At 42.8% G+C, this 22,538-nt stretch overlaps 1 protein-coding gene and 1 pseudogene across 1 annotated transcript in view; one reads left to right on the forward strand and one right to left on the reverse strand.

The window, feature by feature from the left end:
* GDF11 (growth differentiation factor 11) overlaps window positions 1-22,538 on the reverse strand; it is a 34,463-nt gene that overhangs the window by 3,503 nt on the left and 8,422 nt on the right. The window lies entirely within an intron of this gene.
* On the forward strand, window positions 11,279-22,213 carry LOC148115369 (uncharacterized; annotated as a pseudogene).

The following is a 22,538-nucleotide window of genomic DNA, read 5'->3' on the forward strand; positions in this document are numbered from 1 at the left end:
AAAAATGTAAAAATGGCATAGAATAAAATAAATAACATCTAGAGTTTTAGACATTAAAATGATTGTGCTGCCTATTAAATTCAATGCCCAGATTTGAATTAACTTCCATGTTCAGAAAAGGGGCTTGTAACTCAGCAGAAGAGTTTGTTGGTAGAAATTACTTTTCTTCTCCTGTTGCAGTCTTTGTTTGCAAGAACCCTCAGGAATAAAACTTTCAAGCACTATAAGAAAGGGGAAACAGGAAAAGTCACATCCTTGCTACTATTCCATGAATGGGTCTCTCTTCCCAGAAGGTTCTGGCAGCTGAATGGAAATCAAGATCCAAATCTATTTACATATTATCAGTTCAAAATTAAACTAATTTGTAGGAATTGGGTGTTTGAGTGAAATTTTCTAGATAGTATCTGGTTTTATAGATTATCAGATAATTTGGGTGTATGTTATAGATAATGGCTAACTATATATAAAAAAAAATAAAATAAAAGCAGGATAAAATATGTAATAGGCAGGAGATAATAATACCAGATCTTTGGGAAGGACGTGGATAAAAACGCCAAATCTGATTTAACTATCTGGCTGACTGAACCATAATAATAACAATAACCCCACCTGTTTTCCTTGGTAGATAGTCTGCAAATATCAATATGTGGATAAAGGGTCTAATCCTTGGGAAGGACTCGATAGGTGGATAAAAATGCCAAATCCAGTTTGAATATCTGGCTGACTGTGTAATGAACCATAATAATCCCAAAAGAACTGGAGCACCACTTGAACACCATCGGCATTGACAAATTCACCATCAGTCAATTGCAAAAGGTGGCTTTACTCTGAATCACTTACATCCTGTGATGATACCTCTAACACCACCAAACATCAACATCTGCATATTCCACGTCTTTGGGAAGGACTCAAAAAGTGGATTAAAATGCCAAATCCAGTCTCAACATCTGGCTGACTATGTGACGAACAATAATAATAATTCTAATTTGGACCTGAACACCTTAATTTTACAAAATATACCCTGCTTGGAACTGCCTATAATAATAATAATAATAATTCTTAGATCCTTGGTTGGGTCTTGAATTATTAGATTTTTACCATCTTTGACTGTGAATCTACCGGTAATTGGAGATTAATTATATAATCATCATCATCAGTGGCCAACCATAACAGCAAACAACAGACAGATTACAGAAAATGGGATAATGAAGTAATAAGAATGGTGTATTTGAATACCTGCAAGAAATACCACTTGCCTGAAAGCCAAAACTAGATAAAATAGGGCCACAAAATAGACAAAGTAATAGAAAACTAAGAAACTAAAGTGTCCCGGGACTTCAGAATTCAAACAGTCAAGCATTTGCCACATACAACACCCTGGATTTAACAATTATTGATAGAAAGACAAAAAAAGTTACCTTAAATGCCATGGAGAAGGGACAATGTAACGGTATGTAAAGCATATGTTTTACTTAGAAGCAAGTCCCCCCGAGTTTGATGGGGCATTATGGGAATATGTGCATAGGCTTGCAATGGTAATTCATAATGAAATGCAGTAGCAATGTGTTGGGACAGGAAGCAGGAATAAATGAAGCTATTATCTGATGTCAGTATAGAGCTCACCAAAAATCTGCTGGTAGAAGAGTTTTAGAAGAACTGAATGTAGCTAGAAGATAGCCAAGCCTCTTTAAAGAATTTTGAGGCGTTTGCCAAAAGGGAAAAAAATAATAATCTCAAGTCAATTAAATATGTTCTTCTCTTTGTAAGCATACGCTCCTTTCAACAACCATTGTATTATTCTCCAGAGGGAATCCATCATGAACCCCCAAGAGTGCATGATGATAATACAGGTAGACCTCGACTTAACAACAATTCATTTAGTAACCACTCAAAGTTACAACAGCACTGAAAAAGTGACTTATGAATGTTTTTCAGACTTGTGACCTTTCCAGCATCCCCATGGTCATCTAATCAAAATTTGAATGCTTGCAATGATTCATATTTATGATGGATGCAATGTCCTGGAGTCACATTTTGCAACCTTTCGTCAAGCAAAGTCAATGAGAAAGCCTAATTCACTTAACAAATGTGGCAAGAAAGGTTGAAAAGTGGGGCAAAGCTCACATTTGTTGTCTCACTTAGCAACAGAAATTTTGGGTTCAATTGTGGTCATAAATCGAGGACTACCTGTATTGTGTTGTTTAAATTAGAGTGCTTTAGCTCTTTTCTAAACATCTTTTTGTAGTCATGATGTTTATCAAATTATATCACAATAAGCTTTTTACCTTTTTTCTAAAACATAAATTATTATCTTTCCTCAACAATGTGAAGTCACAGCTGCTGGTACTTTAGCTGGATTTTGCCCTCATATACATCGAATTCTTCCCAAGAATCTAGGATGCCATAATCTGTCAGTGTGGTATATGTGTGGATCCAAGTGGCATGGTCTTTTACAACTGACAGATGGAAATTTCTAAGTGCCATCGAATATCTTTTGGTATGACACCTACTGTGCCAACTGAGACCACCAAAGCTGGTTTATGTCATAATCTTTCAATTTTCAGATCTTGGTATTTTCCGAACTTTTCCAGATGTTTATCGTTTATTCTACTATCCTCTGGTATTGCCACTTCAATTATCCATACTTTCTTCTTTCAAGCCATTTCATGTTATGAGCCAAGATTTTTATCAGTCTGTTATTGTGATTCGTCACAAAGTCAGCCAGATGTTCAGACTGGATTTGACATTTTTGTCCACCTATTGAGTTATGATTCATCACACAGTCAGTCAGATATGTAGACTGGATTTGACTTTTTTTTTTTTTTTTGCTTTAATTTATATGCCGCCCTTCTCCGGAGATTCAGGGCGGCTTACAATGCGTTAAGCAATTTTTATCCACTTACTGAGTCCTTCCCAAGGATCTGGGATAGGCAAATGCTTTTGTTTGATGATGTTAAAAGGTATCATCTCCAGGATGTAAGCTGTTCCAAGAAAGCTGCCTTTTATAATCGACTGATAGGGATTTTGTCAATGCTGATGGTGTTCAAGTGATGCGCCAGTTGTTTTGGGATTGCACCCAAGCTGCCTATTACTGTTGGTTCTATCTTTGTTTGCTTTTTCTACAGTCATTCTACTTCTATTTGCAAGTGTTTATGATTTTCTCCTATTCTTTATCTTCTCTTCTGCTGCCTCCAGGTACTTTCACATCCACTATCTGGACTTTTTTGTCTTTCTTGTCTTTTTTGTCTTTGGCATGTTATGTGTCTGGTACTTGTCCGTTTGAATTCTAAAGTCCCAGAACAATTTACCTTCTTCGTTTTCTGTTATTTGGTCTATTTTGTGCTCCTATCAGTTCCTGCTTGCAAACAAATAGTATTTCTTTCAGATATTCTAATGTACCATTCTTACTCCTTTGTCATGCTGTTGTTTGTAGTCTCTCTGTGCAATCTTCTTGCAGGAGCAGACTGATGTAGAGCTCTGAATGCTCTATTGCCTCTTGAATAAAGTCAGCTTAACAGCTACACAGCAATGCTGCTCAGCCCTATACACTAGCCTATTGAATAATAGCACCTATAAAAGAAACTGTAAGAGACTGAAAAATATTGTGACAAAGGGCACTGGTTCTTCTAAGATAAAATCATGCATATTCAGAATCCAGTTAATTTAATACAGTTGAAACAGACCATTGCTTAGCCAGTAGAGTAGAAGATAGGGCTTCTTGAAAGGCTCAAGTTAACCCCGCTATTCTTCCTTAGGTGTTAACCCTTTTTTAAATGCAGCCTGCTGCCACTAAATAAAATATTTGGCCATCATTGTGCAGCTTCAGAATGATGTAGATAGAGCCAGATTTTTCTATACCAAAAACATGAAATAACTCCTTAAATAACTGAGCACATGGCACCTTCTAAATACCTAAATGGATATTTCCCTCCTCATCCCTTGCCCCAACAGAAAGACCCTTTTCAGCCCCCACCCCAACCCTTCCCCACCCGACAAATAGCTGTAATACTAGGGATTAAACTGAATTAGCAGTAGACTTTCCCTCTTTGATTAATATCAAGACTCTTCTAATCAAGGTCAAACTTGAATTTGGGAGCTGAATTTCTCCCCATTTTAGCTTCTGTACTGCAGGTGGCTGTCATAAACCCAGTAAGAAGGGCGACAGTTTCCTGGCCTCTCTCCTTTACTGAGCAAATTGATTTACCTGGGAGCAATATCAAAATGCTGCAAGAGCCAAGGAAGATCATAAGGACTAATGAACTGAAGCAAAAGTAAAAAACAGATGTAGCAGTATTGAGATTAGGAATAACATTGTTTCCAACAACATAAAATAGTCTATAAGAAATATTTCTAGAGGCTTAGAGTAAAAAATTGATTTAATCCAAACTTGGAGAGAAATTTCAGACTGAACCTGGAGTTTGCTCAGTAACTAGCCAGCCAGAAACTGGGCACTCAGAGGTTAGATGCTTTTCCATAATTAGTATTATGAACTTTGTTATCATGAAGAAGCAAGACAATGGACTTGTTTAGAAAGCAAGAAGTCATAACTTTCATCTGGTAGTCCTCCACTTAGGACCACAATTGGGATTGGAATGTCTGTCACTAAGTAATTCAGTTGTTAAGTGAATCACTTATGATTTTATGAGCTTTTTGCCAAGGCAGGACAAGATGGGTATACCTCTCCCTTCTTTGTCCACATGCCTTGTACACCGCCAATGCCTTCCTTTTCTTGTCTCCTCTTAGTCATGAGCCACTGCCTCCCGCTGTTCTCTGTTCTCTCCATTCTGAAAACCTCTGCCCAGAATGCATCATTGTGGGTCTGCTTCCATGCCAAATATGCTTATTATAAAGTGCTTTATATTACTTCAGTCAAAAAAAAAAAATCCAAGCATTTTTCAGTCTAGAAACAGACAGCCCAGTGCTGGCTGTTTCGTGCATGGAACCTTTTGTACATCCTTCAAGTGGTGGACCGATAAAAATTGTTTCTGAAAGATACTGTGAAATATCCCTGTATTGTCTGCTGGCAATAAACTATTAATACAACGGAAGCCTTGGCTGACCTATAGAATAGAGGCGCAGTCCCCCCGATGACTGCTGTTAGGCGCTCTCTTCTTCCTTCATGAACCAGAGCAGTGGAAAACTAACAGTGACAAAGCAGGAGGACGCACTACAACTTGAACACAAGTAGAAAAAAAGATGAATCAGATCAACGTAGACTGGATGGCAAAGGAGATCATAACAAGTGTTTCTCTGCCTTTCAGTTTGGCTTGCAGAACTGATTCAAACTGCAGCTCTATTACTCTTGACAGTGTTTGATGCTATTGGCTAAATTCTCTTCCTGCAGCCCTGGAGACTTTTCTCTGTCACAATACCAGTCTTTCCTGTCAAACCCTATCCAAAATACGGCAAAGGGAAAACTCTGTTTAACATCTAACCTGTTACAATGAATTATAGGGTTCCAGCTTCTTATTTATGCTTCGTGTTTATATAAAACCTCTGGGAAAGGTCATCCAGAGTTATGAAACAAGGTGTCTCTGGCATGCTGCTTGGTACTATGCTCTATTGCTCTTGCCACTTGGCTTCAGGGAACAATAAATGTTTTCTTGGTTCAGCAATGATCTGGATCAAAATGAACCAAATGAAGCTAAATCTAAGCATGATAGAGATGATAGTTTGTTTTGTATAGGAAAAAGCACCAAGCAAGTATCCAGAAAATCCTGAGTTGTGACAAAGTCAACGGATGATTTGGGCCAGTCACTCTCACTCAGTTCTAGGAAGAAAGGATGGCAAGAGAGAAAGAGAAAGAGATGCTGCTGATAAGTAAGGCAGACATATTGCAGATTTAACATCATCTTCTTGTGCCATATCCATCATCGGACATTGGCGATAATGTTGGTGATCCTATTTTTATCAACAGCCTCACAAAAAAAGTGCTGTTGAGTTTTTGTCCAAACCAGTCCTTTAGATTTTGAAGCCTTGATGTTCTTCTTCTGCCTGGGCCTCGTTTGCCTTCAATCTTTCCTTAGAGGATTAAGTGAAGTATGCCATATTTAGTCACATCACAGGTCCAAAATATTCTAACTTTTTATGGTTTTGATGATTTCCCTTGGCTTTCCCAGGCAGCTTATCACCTCCTCATTTCTGATTTTGTCAACCCAACTTATACGTAACAGCCGCCTGCAAAGATTTAATATAGCCTTCAAAAACAGGCCTGTTGTCTATCTCAAGATTCCCTGGTGATGGCTGTAGTGAGAGGCACATGCATCCATTTAAATCTGATGTGGCACCTACAGCCACCTCTAAGTCAGACAGATGTGACATCAGTTATCTATGACATAGAACATGCATTATGTTTATAGTTCAGCTATTTGTTATATGTGGGCCTATTTTTAAAGGTGTAGAAACTTCAGTTGCTGCAAAATGTGACAGACAGGTTGCTTGCGAACCATTCCAGAGCCCCAGGATCCCTTGATGCCATTGCTGGAAGATCAACCATAACAGGGGTGGGTTTCACTTACCTTTGCTACAGGTTCACGCGTGCACTTCGCTTGCACATGCACAGATTGTATTTGGTGACGTCCAGGTGGGTGTGTGGAGCCTCCTGCCGCTACCAGTTTACCCAAACCAGGGCGAACCGGTAGCAACCCACCGCTGAACCATAGGCTATCAATTTTTTAGGAATCACTGAAACTTATAAAGGCAAAACAGCTTAATATTCCCATCCTAAATGTACCATGACAAGTTGAAATGCTCTGTTGCACTGGCTTCTTTACTTTTCAGTGAGGAGCTAAGTCACATTTATTTAAACAAAAATTGGTATTTTAACATAATGATTTAATATGTTTCTATTGATTTGGAGGGGGGGGGTGTCCCCATGCATTTTTATTCATAGAATAATTTGTTTGGAAGTTGAGATATTCAGTAAGTAAAATATATTATTTACAACATTAGGATTGATATCCTTAAAAAGAGATTAAGTGTTCAATTCCAGAGATTGATCATCTAGATCAGTGGGTCTCAACCTTCCTAATGCCGCGACCCTTTAATACAGTTCCTCATGTTGTGGTGACCCCCAACCATAAAATTATTCCTAAAACCATTGAAAATATGTGTTTTCCGATGGTCTTAGGCGACCCTTGTGAAAGGGTCATTTGACCCCCAAAGGGGTACCGACCCACAGGTTGAGAACCACTGATCTAGATATTCCCAACAGTTAAGAAATAAAATAATATGAATGTTCCCAGGCTTTTTGTTGTTCTGCAGTAAAGCATCTGCTAAGTACTTCTTGACAGAACTTAATATTGATCAGGTTTCACATTATCGTTAGACTTTTCATAATTCAAGTCCTTCAATTTTATCTGTCTGTTTTCATAGAAAAGAAGACTTTTTAATCTACCATATAATGCAAGCATTAGTTGTATATTATCCTTGCTTTGGAAGGCAGTGCAATAGTCCTCACTTAATGACTTCAACTGGGACTGACAACTCCATAGTTAAACAGTGCAGTCATTAGATAAAATATCAGGTGATTGTGCTAGATTTAGGTTGACAATATTGCCGCAATCATTAAGCAAATCACCCTAGGTTGTTATGCATGATGTCATGTGACTGCACTTTGTGTCTTACTGCTGGCTTCTCCATGGATTGCTTGTCAGAAGCCAGCCTTGAAACTTGTAAATTGTGGTCATGTGATTGTGGGGCACTATAACTGTAGTAAATATGTGTCAGTTGCAAAGCGATTGAATTGTGATCATGGCGACACTATGACTGTTGTAAGTTTAAGGACTGGTCATAAAACCACTCTTTCAGTGCCATTGTAAATTCAGTCACTAAACAGCAGTCGTTAACTGAGGACTACCTGTATCAGCATAGGTTTCTTTAATTCTTAAATAATTCCTAAAATTAGATGAGAATCCCTAAAATTAAGCTTTAACACAGAATTTGTGTACCATATCACTGAAGAAACTTACCCATATCTGTCTATTAATTCATACTTCATTACCTCACTGTTAGCCTTAAATGAATCATATAATTTTACAATGTCTCATTTCTGTAATTTGGAAAAAGAAGTTAATTCATTAGTGCTGATTTAGATAAAATTATTATTTTCATTTATTAAATTTATACGCCACCCATCTCACTATCAACCAACTCTACATCAAAGACAACACTACTGAAAAATTCATCAAGTATAAAGTATATATTAAATAGTCATTGCTTTTCATGCTGTCCTGTCCTTTCTCCAAGAGTACCTGTTCTCAACATTTTAAGGCAGATTTTAAAATAACTGGATGTTATTTGTTGACTTGGAAACAAAAAGACAATGTTTTAGAATAGAGGATATTCTTGGAACAATCTCCTGCATATCTATATATCAACATATGCACAGTTTAATCTTTTTCTCCTTTTGAATGTCTCCTTTAATACGGCATTGAAATGTCACTGCATGAGAGGCTTCTTGGCATAACCTTAAGAATATTAACGAAACTTTAATTACTGTCACTTCTTAGTCTGTGATCTATTTAGCAGTACAGTAGTCACTTCTCCTTAGGTGGTCTGGATTGTTCTGATTTAACCTGATCTCTTGCTAATCCATGTCACATTTTAAATTTCTTCTGCTATCTATTTATGTATTACAACCATAAATACAGACCACCTATAAAGGCAGTCTTTACTAGAGTCTAGCGAAGTTCTCTTTACCGGAGAAGCAATTTTCACTATAAATCCAGGCCATCTTTACTAGAGAAGCAGAATAAATAAAACAAAATTTGCAAACATTAAAAGCTCTTAACAATAATGTAATGCATTCTCAGCAAACAAAATGAGCGAGGAATCCTCTCATCCAAAGCCCAGTCATGATGGTTATCATCACCGCATAGAGATCCCAAGATAGATGCCTCATGTACAAGCCAAGCTGGGAAAAATCAGAGGAGGAAACCTTCAGGACCAGATGCTACAGACAGGAGATTCCTCACATTCTCTTGGCATAGAACAAATGGCCAGGAAGAATGGAGAATCATTTCTATCAAGGCAGATGCGCAGACAAGAAGAGCGATTGGGATTGAATCCTGTTGTTATACAAATAGGCTGAGTGTGAGAAGGAGGCACTTCTTCCTCCCCTCCCTCCCAATATCAGTTAGCAACACCCAGTGGACAAACTCCTTACCTTCCTCCTCTATTCACAGACATCTGGGTTACATTCAGTTAGGAGGGCCCCCTTGCCCCTGCCTGGTGCACCCCGCTCAGCTTAATCACCCCCAGCTGCATGTGCCATGAACCGCACGGCCTGCTAACACACCAAGGTCATGACACCAGCCAGCCGCCTCTCCCGGTACAGCCAGCTAGGAGCAAAGGCCTCTGCTAACGAATGCCCAAGGCAATTTGGTGTGCACAAGTCCCAAATTAATGCTGTGTTCCCCTGAGAATTTCTCCCTGTCAGTTTCTGCCAGATCTTAAAGTGACAGAAAACCTTTCCTCCTTTTCTCTCTCTCCCCCACCCCCCAAATGTTTTAGGCCTAGCGATTTGAAATACCCCATATAGTTAACAGGCATTGCTGTGGCGAGACATTTTGAGATTAAAAGTTAGAAGATCCATTGAAGCTTTGAAAATAAAAAATTGCTAACTGGTTAACGTCTAAGCGCCCTAAGCACCTATATGAGGTTCCTTATTTGTTATGTTGAAGTCTCCAAGGAAGAAGAGACTGGTCATAATGCAATAACATCCATATCGAACATTAACCAGCTCTCTCTTACTGCCGATCATCTATTCTCAATGGTATTGGATTTATGTCCATCACCCCACCAGCTTGCCAAGGCGCTGTCCATGGTTCTGGGCCATGCCCCTGGCTATTTCCCCATTTGCTGCTAAAAGAGGGAGGGAGAGTATGATAGCATAATGGAGGTCTAGGATCGTGCTGTCAGCAGGTAATAAAAGTTGTAGTTCTGCACATCCGGAATTCATCAGAGTGGGAAATGCTGGCATACAGATAACCATTTTGGAAACCCTGGAAATGTAGTTCCTGGTGAAAGATATTTTCAGAATGTGATACTAGGCTTTTTTTTAAAACCAGGTCTTCATCACATGGATACCTAGCAAAATGAAAACATGAAGGATTCTAATTTACTTCTCCATACATTTTAGGGAGGCTCAGTGAATTCAGAAGTGAATTTGGCGACCAAACTTAAGGCCTGCAAGATTTAAGATAGCATGTACTTTGTGATTCCTATATTAAGGGGAGCTGGATTGGAAGATAAGTGTGGTTTTAAAACTGGAAGAAGAAGCATCAATAACCTATACTATGCTCATGATACTAATCTCAATAGCCCAAAATATGAAGTATCAAGTAGATAAAAGTTATGGGGCACAGTGAGAAAAATGGCACTAAAATTAAATATGAAGAAGACCAAACTAATGACAACAGGCAGAACAACCAATCTTACAATTAGCAATGAAGGTGGTGGATAATTTCTGCCTTTTAGGATCAACCATCAACAGCAAAGGAACAAGCAGTCAGGAAATACCGTATGTCACAGACTAGCTCTTGGTAGAGTAGCTATGAAGGTCTTGGAAAACGCTGAGAAAAGTGAAAGGAAAAGAGAAAGGAAAAGGGATGACCAGTAGAAGGTGGATAGTTAACAATGGTGATGAATGCACTATTGGAAGGCCTGAAAGACCAGGTTAGGGATCAATTGTCATGGAGAAAATCTATCTATGTGGTCACTAGGAGTCAAAAACAATTTGTGGCATATAATCAATACCATGAATCAACTACACTAAGCAGTTCAAAGATTTAGAATCTTAGTTATAGCACTATTTAGAAAATTTAGCTTTTATACATTCCACATAGCGTCTTAAAATTTCTATGGTACATAGATATGAACTTCATGAAGTTTCCTTAGAAAGGTTTATCATGGCAGGTGCAATAATATAAGATATTTGGCATGCAGCGAAGAGGGGGTTGAGGGGTTTTTTAAAATTGTCATTTGCCAATTTTTTAAGGTGTTTTGGGAGGGGGGAGGGTTGTTTGGCAAAGGATAGGGAGGGTGATTTGTTGGGGGGGCAGGCCTGGCACAGGGCCTCGTTAGGGGAGATGCGGAGCGGGGATCTGAGGGGGTGGGTGTTGGGAGGGAAAAGGGCGATGTCATTAGTACTGTGGGTGGGAGGGGCAGGTATGGTGGGAGCAGGGGGCCATATCATGTTGTGGGGGCATGCACCCGCCGTCTCCAAGCGGTAACATGCTCCGGCTGCCAATGCTCTCCTCGTTCCCTGGGTTGTCCAGAGCCTCAGAGCCTGGGTCTTAGGCTGATGTTGTGCAACACCAGGTCCGTGATTAATAAAGCCTCCCTCATCTGTGAGTTGATTCAGGAGGGGGGAGCGGACCTGGCGGGTATTACAGAGACCTGGTTGGGCCAGGAGGGGGGGTCCCCCTCATAGAAATGTGCCCACCAGGTTTCCGCGCATTTCATCAGCTGAGGGCCCAGGGGTGGGGGGGTGGCAGTTATTGTAAAAGAAGGTCTTGATCCTAGGGAGGCCACTGTACCTCAGATAGCCAGCTGTGAGTCTCTCCTTGTGAAGTGGGGCCATGGGAGGCAGATGGGCCTGCTGGTTGAGTACCTGACTCCTTGCATGGCAGCAGCCCTGCCCGAGCTCCTCAACGTTATAGCCGGGGTGGCGGTTGATACCCCCAGGCTTTTAGTCATGGAGGATTTCAACCTGCCATCCATCGGTGAAGCATCTGAGGTGGCTTGGGAGTTCATGGCTTCCATGACGGCCATGGACCTGACCCAGTTAATTCAGGGCCCCACTCACATAGGAGGAAACACGCTGGACTTGGTTTTCGTCTCTGGTCAGTGGTTGAATGGCCTAAATACAGGGGATATAGTCATTGAACCCTTGTCATGGTCAGACCATTCCCTCCTTAGACTTGACTTTCTGACCGCTATACCCCATCACAGGGAGGCAGAACCGACCAGGTGGTTCCGCCCCAGGCGCCTGATGGATCCTGATAGGTTCCGAATGGAGCTTGGGCCATTTCCTGAGACTCTGGCTCACGACTCGACGGAAGACCTGGTGGCCGCCTGGGATAGGGCGGCCGCTGGTGCTTTAGATCGGGTCGTGCCTTTGTGGCCTCTGACCCGGCGCCGAATCTGCCCAGCTCCTTTGTTCTCCGAGGAGCTGAGGGGGATGAAGTGCCGGAAAAGACACCTAGAGAGTAGTTGGAGGGCCAGTCGCTCTGAATCTGACCGTACACTAGTGAGGTCTTACATCAAGACCTACTTAGTGGCGATAAAAGCAGCGAAGTGTAATTACTTTTCCGCTCTTATCGCGTCGGCAGATAATCGCCCAGCTGCCTTGTTTAGGGTGACCCGCTCCCTTCTCCATCTGGGAGTGCGGGATGACCCCTTGCAAGGACGTGCTGAGGATTTTGCGCATTATCTGCACGATAAAGTCGCTCAAATTCGGGAAGGCTTGGACTCTGACTGGGTGGGTACAGGCGGGCTGTCCGAGGTGTGTCTTGAGACTGTTATCTGGGATGAGTTTGACCCTGTGACCCCCAAGGACGTGGACAGGATGCTGGGGAGGTTGAATGCAACCACATGTTTATTGGACCCGTGTCCCTCCTGGCTGGTGCTGGCTACCCGGGAGGTTACACAAGGCTGGCTCCAGAGGATTATAAATGCTTCCTTGAATGAGGGTTTCTTGCCTCCCGCCTTGAAAGAGGCGGTGGTGAGGCCCCTCCTCAAGAAGCCCTCTCTGGACCCAGCTGTTTTGGCAAACTATCGTCCAGTTTCCAACCTTCGCTTCCTGGCGAAGGTTGTTGAGAGTGTGGTTGCGCGACAGCTCCCGCAGTACCTGGATGAAACCGTCTATCTAGATTCGTTCCAGTCCGGCTTCAGGCCCAGGTACAGCACAGAAACGGCATTGGTCGTGTTGGTCAATGATCTCTGAAGGGCTCGGGACAGAGGTTGCTCCTCTGTTCTGGTCCTAGTAGACCTCTCAGTGGCTTTTGATACCATCGACCATGGTATCATGCTGCGCCGGTTGGAGGGGTTGGGAGTGGGAGGCACTGTCTTACGGTGGTTCTCCTCCTATCTCTCCGACCAGTCACAGTCCGTGTTGGCTGGGGGGCAGAGGTCAACCTCAAGGCACCTGGTTTGTGGGGTGCCACAAGGGTTGGTCCTCTCGCCTCTCCTGTTCAACATTTATGTGAAGCCGCTGGGCGAGATCATCTGTGGTTTTGGGGTGCAGTGCCACCTGTACTCTGATGACACCCAGCTGTACATCTCCACCCCAGACCACCCCAACGATGCCCTTGAAGTGATGTCCCAGTGCCTGGAGGCCATGCGGGTCTGGATGGGGAGGAACAGGCTCCGACTCAACCCCTCCAAGACTGAGTGGCTGTGGCTGCCGGCATCCCGATATAGTCAGCCATCGCTGACTATTGGGGGCAAAACATTGGCCCCCACGGAGAGGGCGCATAACTTGGGTGTCCTCCTGGATGCACGGCTGTCTTTACAAGAGCATATGACGGCTGTGGCCAGGGGGGCTTTCTATCAGGTTCGCCTGATACGCCAGTTGCGCCCCTTTCTGGATCGGGACTCCTTATGCACAGTCACTTATGCCCTCGTCACTTCCCACCTGGACTACTGCAACACTCTCTACATGGGGCTCCCCTTGAGGAGCACTCGGAGGCTCCAACTGGTGCAGAATGCGGCCGCGCAAGTACTTATAGGGGCGACATGGCGCTCCCACGTGACACCTCTCCTGCACGAGCTGCATTGGCTTCCAGTGGTCTTTCGGGTGCGCTTCAAAGTATTGGTTCTCATCTTCAAAGCGCTCCATGGCTTAGGGCCTGGTTATTTACGAGACCACCTTCTTTCACCGATAACCTCCCACCGGCCAATACGCTCCCACAGAGAGGGCCTCCTCAGGGTGCCGTCGGTCAGGCAATGTCGGCTTCCCCCCGGGGAAGAGCCTTCTCTGTGGGGGCACCCGCCCTCTGGAATGAGCTACCCCCAGGGATACGACTGATCCCGGACCTCCGGACCTTCCGCCGGGCCCTGAAGACTTTTTTATTTCAGCAAGCCGGGCTGGGTTAAAAATCTTTTAATTGGGGAATTTTATGGGTAAGGGGTTTTAAATTGGGGCAGCCAAAGATAAATTTAATTTCATTTTATAGTATTTTAATGTTTGTAATGTGTGTTTTTAATTTTGGCTGTTCACCGCCCCGAGTCCTTCGGGAGAGGGGGCGGTATAAAAATTTAAATAAATAATAATAATAATAATTTAGAGAGTGAAACCTTTAGCCATCTCTACCAGTTGCTGAATGCCTTCTCACACTTCTTACTGCAGAAGCAAATCAACCAGAAATAGAGAGCTGGCTTTGCATCTCTGGCTGAGAAATACTGTTCTCTTCTCACTTTGCTTCAAGACACCTGAATCTATCCAGCTGTTTTGAGTGCTTAACAGAGAGAAAGTGAATGTGCACATGTCCCAAAGTAAGCAAAAGCAAATATGGTACATTCCAATGTTTTAAAATCCATCCCCTATTAACTTCAGCAAGGATGATAATATAGGTGCTGTAATCCAAAACATCTAGAGGGTGCCAGGTTGCCTACTCCTGTGCTAATAAATGCACATAAGTGAGAAGTAGCACATACTGGAATACTTATTTTATTTAGTAAATGTGTACATCATCCTTCTCTTGTGATAAAACAATTAATTTAAAGTAGTTACAAATTCAAGGTTTAATGTATAAATTAGCTGAATAACAGAATTCTTAAAGTGGGGAGGTGAAGCACAGCAAATTAAAGCAAGCAAAAATCAGAATTCCATTCCATTAAGACTAACCAACCCAGCAAGTCATACAGTATGCCTGTTAAAATAAAAACATTTTACCTATGTACCTGCAAAGTTCCAAGACAGGGAATCCCATAATTCCATAAAGGAAGTCCTTTCCTACATTCCATCCAACAATTCTTTTTCCTTAATATGTATCATCCATCCATCTATCATCTATCTGGAGAAGGCCATCTTAGCAGATCTTAAAGTAAGCAGATTTATTCAGGAAGAGTTAATTATTGAAGGTCTAGATTACTTCATGAATTGTGCTGAATATGGCTGGACATGTTCCTTTCTATCTTGGCCCTTTTTTAGCCTTTCCAAACATATACACAGGCACACCAATAATGACCTCCCCAGTCATTTATCTTGCAGTTTACTGGGAATTTGAAACTTCCCTACCTTATATTAAATGAAATATCCAATCATTCCAGGTAATTACTCATACTTGCCTTGGCTGATAGCAGTGGAAATACAATATTTTATGGGGTACAAGCTTCTCATTCCAAGTTCCAGGATCTGCCAATACTAGAGGTGGAATCATAGGATGGCAGAATTGTACTGGAGTGTAGAGCATGTGCTTTGGATGCAGAGGATCCTAGGTACAATCTATAGCTACAATTGGAGAATACTGTAAGAAATTTCTATTGCCAGTCCATGTTGAGAATGCCGGAGTAGATGAATTGCTGTCTGACACAGTATATAGAAATGTTCTATATTTTTAGAGGTCTTTCAGAGGCTATGGGGAGATAGAAGCAGAACACTGGATCTGAATGGAAGAAGCTATAACCCCACTTCTTGCTTCTATAATAATAAATAAAATAATAAATAATAAATAAATAATTTTATTTCTATACCGCCCTTCTCCTGAAGGACTCAGGGCGGTGTACAGCCTATTAAAAGCACAAAGACAGACATCAATTAAAAATAATTAAAATTATTAAATAATTTCAGCTCAGATTTAAAATCCCAAAAATTTAAAACACCCAATTTAAAATCATTACACTGATAGCCCGGCCTGGCGGAACAGCAGGGTCTTGAGGGCACAGCGAAATACACGGAGGTCGGAGATCTTATGCATTTCCAGGGGCAGTTCATTCCACAGGGCAGGGGCTCCCACAGAGAAGGCCCTTCCCCTGGGTGTCACCAGCCGACATAACTTGGCCGATGGCACCCTGAGGAGACCCTCTCTGTGGGATCGGACTGGCCAGTGGGAGGCTACTGGTGGCAGAAGTCGGTCTTGAAGGTACCCAGGTCCTATGCCATGGAGCGCTTTAAAGGTGGTGACCAGCACCTTGAATCGCACCCGGAAGACCATTGGGAGCCAGTGCAGCCCGCGCAGGAGGGGTGTCATGTGGGCACAATGAATTGCGCCCATAACCAACCGTGCAGCCTCATTCTGGATCAGTTGGAGCCTCCGAGTGCTCTTCAAGGGGAGCACCATGTAGAGAGCATTACAGTAGTCCAGCCAGGAGGTGACAAGGGCATGAGTGACCGTGCGCAAGGCGTCCCGGTCCAGAAAGGCTGCAACTGGCGAAGAAGCGAACCTGATAGAAAGCCCCCCTGGCCACGGCTGTCATATGCTCTTCTAAAGACAGCCGTGCATCCAGGAAGACACCTAGATTGTGAGCCCTCTCTGGGGGGCAGAGATTCACCCCCAATAGTCAGTGATGGCACCAGTTGACTATATCGGGACGCCAGAAGCCACAGCCACTCGGTCTTGGAAGGGTCGAGTCTGAGCCTATTTCTCCCCATCCAGATCCGCACGGGCTCCAGGCAGCGAGACATCACATCAAGGGCATCATTGGGGTGGTCTGTGGGGGGGGATGTACAGCTGAGTGTCATCAGCGTACTGATGGACTCTCACCCCCAAACCACGGATGATCTCACCCAGCGGCTTCACATAAATGTTGAACAGAAGGGGCGAGAGGACCGACACTTGCGGCACTCCCCATGCGAGGCCCCTCCAGGTCGACCTCTGCCCCCCTGCCAACACAAACTGCAAACAGTTGGAGAGGAAGGAGGAGAACCACCGCAGGATGGTGCCCCCTATTCCTAACCCACTCAACCGTTGCAGCATGATACCATGGTCGATGGTATCAAAAGCCGCTGAGAGATCTAATAGGACCAGGACAGAGGAGCAACCCCTGTCCCGAGCCCTCCAGAGATCATCCACCAACGCGACCAATGCCGTTTCTGTGCTGTACCCCTGTCTGAAGCCCGACTGGTACGGATCCAGATAGATAGCTTTATCCAGGTGCCGGGGAAGCTGTCGTGCCACCATGCTCTCAAAAACCTTCGCCACAAAACGAAGGTTGGAGACCGGACGGTAGTTAGCTAATTCATCTGGGTCCAGGGAAGGCTTCTTGAGGAGGGGCCTCACCACCACCTCTTTCAAGGCGGCAGGAAAGGCACCCTCACTCAAAGAAGCACTTATAATCCCCTGGAGCCAGCTTCGGGTAACCTCCCAGGAAGCCAGTACCAATCAGGAGGGACACGGGTCCAATAAACACGTGGTGGCACTAATCTTACCCAGAACCCTGTCCATATCCTCCGGAGCCACAGGATCAAACTCCTCCCAGATAATATTCTCAAGACCTACCCTTGTCTTCTCCCCTGGACTCATCCAGTCGGAGTCCAAGCCTTCCCGAATCCAAGCGACTTTATCATGCAGGAATTGCACAAAATCCTCAGCTCGACCCTGCAAGGGATCTTCCCGCACTCCCCCCTGAGAAGGGAGTGGCTCACCCTAAACAGAGCGGCTGGGCGGTTCTCTGCAGATGCGATAAGAGCAGAAAAATGGTTAGATTTCACCGCTTTTATCGCCACTAGGTAGGTCTTGATATAAGACCTCACCAGTGTCCGGTCAGAATTGGATTGCCTAGTCCTCCAGATGCTCTCTAGGCATCTTTTCCGATGCTTCATCTCTCTCAGCTCCTCGGAGAACCAAGGAGCCAATTGAGAACGGCATCGGGTCAGAGGCCGCAAAGGCACGACGCAGTCCAAAGCTCCGGCGGCTGCACTCTCCCAGGCGGCCACCAGGTCTTCGGTCAGGTCGTGTGCCAGGGTCTCAGGAAACGGCCCAAGCTCCATCAGGAACCTTTCAGGATCCATCAGGCGCCTGGGACGGAACCATCTGGTCAGTTCCGTCTCCCTGCAGCGGGGGGAAGTGGCTGGAAAGTCCAAGTGAAGGAGCGAATGATCTGTTCATGACAAGGGTTTAATGTCTAGGTCCCCTCTACCAAGATCATTCAACCACTGACCAGAGACAAAAATCAAGTCCAGAGTGTGTCCCCCTATGTGAGTGGGGCCTTGAACTAACTGGGTCAGGTCCATGGCCGCTATGGAAGCCATGAATTCCCAAGCCACCTCTGACGCCTCACCTGCAGATGGTAAATTGAAATCCCCCATGACAATGAGTCTGGGGGTATCAACCGCCACTCCGGCAATAACGTCGAGCAGCTCGGGCAGGGTCGCCGCCACGTGGCAGGGAGCCAGGTACATAGTCAGCAAACCCATCTGCACCCCACAGACCCACTTCACAAAAAGGGACTCACATCCAGCTATCTGAGGAACAGTGGTCTCCCTCAGAGAAAGACTTTGCCTAATAATCGCCGCCACTCCCCCACCCCTCCCGAGCCCTTGGCTGATGAAATGCACAGAAACCTGGTGGACCCATTTCAACGAGGGGACCCCCCCCCTCCTGGCCCAACCAGGTGTCCATAATACCTGCCAGGTCCGTACCCCCCCTCCAAGATAAGATCACAAATGAGGGGGGCTTTGTTAACAACCGGCATTACATAACATCAGCCGCGGACCCAGGGCCTGAGGCTCTGTGCAATCCCGGACACAAGTCGCGCATTGGGAGCCGGAGTGCGCAATCGCTCGTAAACAGCGTGTGCACACCCCCGGAGCGTGATATGGCCCCCTGCGCCCATCATCTGTCCCTCCCACTCATTATTTCAATTGCACTGCCCTTATAATGAATAATAATAATAATAATAATAATAATAATAATAATAATAATAATAATAATGAATTAAATCAGCTGTTTCCCAACTAGCTGCCTTCCTGATGTGCTAAATTTTGACTCCAATAATTCTTTATCCATAATTTTTAGAACTTTTCACCCCAATATACTTGGAAGACATATTGTACTTGGGGAAAATATTTATATACTAAACTTGAATATAAATACCTTTGCAAAGAGTTTCTAGTCCATACCCTACTTTCCCCATAATTAGTATTATCAACTCTAGCATTAATCTGCATTTATAAAAAAAACAATCCTCCTTTGCAAAAGATAGGTGAGACTTTTTTTGCTGGAATTCAGATCTAATCATTTTTTATTATTCCATCTTTATGGAATGTAAATCTTTTTGGCAGATATACTGATGGTCAATTATGTATATGTTCCTTTGATTAAAGCTCCAGTGGTAATCTTCTTTTCTCCTTCTTTCTCTCTCCCACACACACATACACCTAAAACATCTGAATTGAAAATTTTGTCATAATATTTCAGTGGCATTTTTCAATTGTTTGTATACTATTAATCTGCATTTGGGGCTGTGTGGGAAGCTCAGTTAATAGGCACTCATATTTAACATTTTTGGTCTTCATACGGGCTAAATACATATGTTCTGAATTTCCCAAGAGATGACAAGATGGCTTCTAGTCCTCGTGATGCCTGCTTTCAGTTAAAAACAATCAGACTATCCCAAATCTATTACCTGGGAAATCAGCATGTAATTTATTACAGAAATAGGCTGTTTTTACACAAAATACAACCCAAATTACATTTTAGCTTTCATATGTTCCATAAGCCAGTCCATCTAGTTATTTTATGGTTCGTTGTTGTGCAACATCAGAAAATTAGATTGAGTGAATTTGAATCTACTGGGTGTGTCATGCAAACCAAATGACAGAATCTTTATTTGTTGGGCTATAACTAATTCAACCTGCTAATTTATCTGTGCCTTCCAGTGTGCTATGCAGTTCTACTAGTCAGTACTCAGGTGGGAGAAGGAGAATATTGTACCAGAATAAATGTGAGCCTAATTAAGCTTCCCTGGTCAGCTGTGTCTGTCAAAAACTCTGTTAACCTTTGGGCAGTGCCTAATCCTCAACTCATTAATCCTTAAAGGAAAGATGTGGTACTATAGTTTAGCTAAAGACCCAAAGTATCCCATTACAGAACTTACTCTCAAGGTCTGTCAGTATATGATGCTTCTCAGACTTTTAACTGTGATAAAGTAAATTATCTGTTCTTATCAATTTAACATCTAATTAACCCTGAATTTATTTTTGGAACTGATCTCTGAAGTGTGACAGTATACAGATGTTCATGTAAATAAATAAATAAAATCAATGATTCCCCATAATATTAACCAGCTGCAGCAAACTCACACTTTTTGCTGCCCGCCAGGCCAGTGGGTCAGTGACATGCCCTTCCTTTTCCTGGTTTAAGAATTCATAGGGTATTAGGCAGGCCTTGAAAAAAATGAGGGATAGCACAACTCAACTGACACAATTGTGTAAGAAACTATGACCAAGTTAATGGCTGACTGAGTTAGATGGGTGGTGTGAAGCAGTTCTTAAAGGCATTTACAGATATACAATCCTGATAATTCCTTAGCTGAGGAATACTAGCACTGCGATTTGATTCTAGAATGGTCCCTAACTAGCTGAGCAACTTTTTTATTCAGTGACAAAGATCCGATGGTTGTGCATGCTTTGGAAACTATTTAGAAAGAGTGCTTTGGAATCCCCAGGAGTGCACATGTAGCACTTCTTTAAAGCCATTGCATGTTTATTTTGGCTCTTGTACAAACCTGAAATAATGTAGCTGCTTTCATGAGCTGGCTTAAACAACTCATACTTATTGCTACCTGCTGCAATAGCTAGAGCTACTGTGGGGTACATATAACACTATTGAGTTTCCATTGGCATTAGTGATTAATGTTGGCTCTTCTAGAGTTCATTGCAAGGATGAATATACCCCATGGCCTACAAATCTCATACAATACCCAGCCTCTATTTTGTAGCCCGCAGACTGTTCCCACAGAAGTTCATATGCCACTGAACTTTGGAGAGACAATTTTATTTATTGTTTGGCTTCATGGAGGCACACCTTGGCGTATTAAACTGAAAAAATCTGCCACATACTGTCCCCCATCTGTGACATTGCTAGATTTCCAGACATGGCTCTTGTGATTTTTGTGGCATGATAATGGTGATTGTGGTCTCCTAGTATAAAAATGTTGCCCTGCTCATTTTATCAAATTTAGCATTGTTTACAAACAACAGTAATAACAACTTCAATTACTAACACTGTGCTACTAATAATATTGCATTGGAGACCTCATTCACCACCTCACGTTGAATATGCCAGGTTGTTCCCATGTTTAAAGAGTAAACTACTCCCTAGATATTTCCACAAAGAGATATATTTATGACATCATATAACCTTGGCATAATTATTTCCATACTAGTGTTGGAATTACATTTCAATTAAATATAAGTAGATACTCCATGAAAGCTCTATAAGATGCATCTCTTTGGGGGATGGAATTTACTATATATTTTCACAATGAAAAGGAAAATATAATTAGTCCCAAGTTGCAACTGCAGAGATATATTGGAAATACTATCTGGGCATAAATGGCTTATTACTAGAGATATGTTGCACATACTTTGAAAACATTAGTATGACATTTTACTCCTATTCGTTTTTCAGATATTTCATTGCTTGTTAAAAATTGAAGTCTCGTTTTTGCTAACACTTCACCATTCCCGCTTCCTTCTATTAATATACTGTAATCAACATTGATAATCTGGATTTTCCTGAGATATTTCAGTCTCTGATTCTTGACCTCATACTTTTGAACAAAGCATCAGCCTTGAAATTTCCCCAAATCCAGAAAATAATAATGCCTGCAAACAGCTTTGTGTTTACTGTTGGTTTAAATCTGTTCCTTGCAGTCAGAATGCTGGGCTGAGAGTAGCATTTGGTGGATTTCACACTGTCACACACATATACACACACCCTGAAAAAACCTCCAAGATACTTCATTAACTTCCCTTCTCCACCTCCAGTGCCCAAACGAAAGGTCAGCAGGGGTCATGGGTAGCCAATAAATGGTTTAGAACCCAATTATCCTTTCCCAGTTTCTTGTCTATCAGTGGGAGAAATGTATGCTTTAGATTAAAAGGTGGGGGGGGTGGAGAACAGGACAGAAGGACTGAGAAGGGACCCAGAAAGGTTTATGGCCCCATTGCCTATAAAACCTTCTCTTCCTTCTGTTCAGGAACCATAAAAACACTGGCACACACAATTGCTTCATGAAAGAATGTAAGCAGCAAAAATCATAATTGTCATCCAGAGAAAGGGAGATGAAGAAGAATGTCCAGGATTCCAGGGGATGAAACCTAAGAGTTGAGTGGGTGAGCTCCAGCCAATCGGTGAGCCTGGGGCAAAGGGAACTTTTCCACATGGCTAATTAAAATCAGATTGGATTATTCTTGTCAGTGTTTGCATGCTGATTTTTTATTTTTTTATTTTTTATTTTTTTTAGTTGGGGGGGGAGAAGCAAGTTGTTAAGGAGAGAGAGATGGTTGCAGCAAGGAGGAGCAGCAAACGTTTAACACAGAAAAAAGTCTCAGCGTGTCACCGATTTTATGGGCAGTAAAATTTCAA

Source organism: Pantherophis guttatus, chromosome 2 (genome assembly GCF_059756535.1).
Source record: "Pantherophis guttatus breed Tessera chromosome 2, ASM5975653v1, whole genome shotgun sequence".
NCBI lineage: Eukaryota > Metazoa > Chordata > Lepidosauria > Squamata > Colubridae > Pantherophis > Pantherophis guttatus.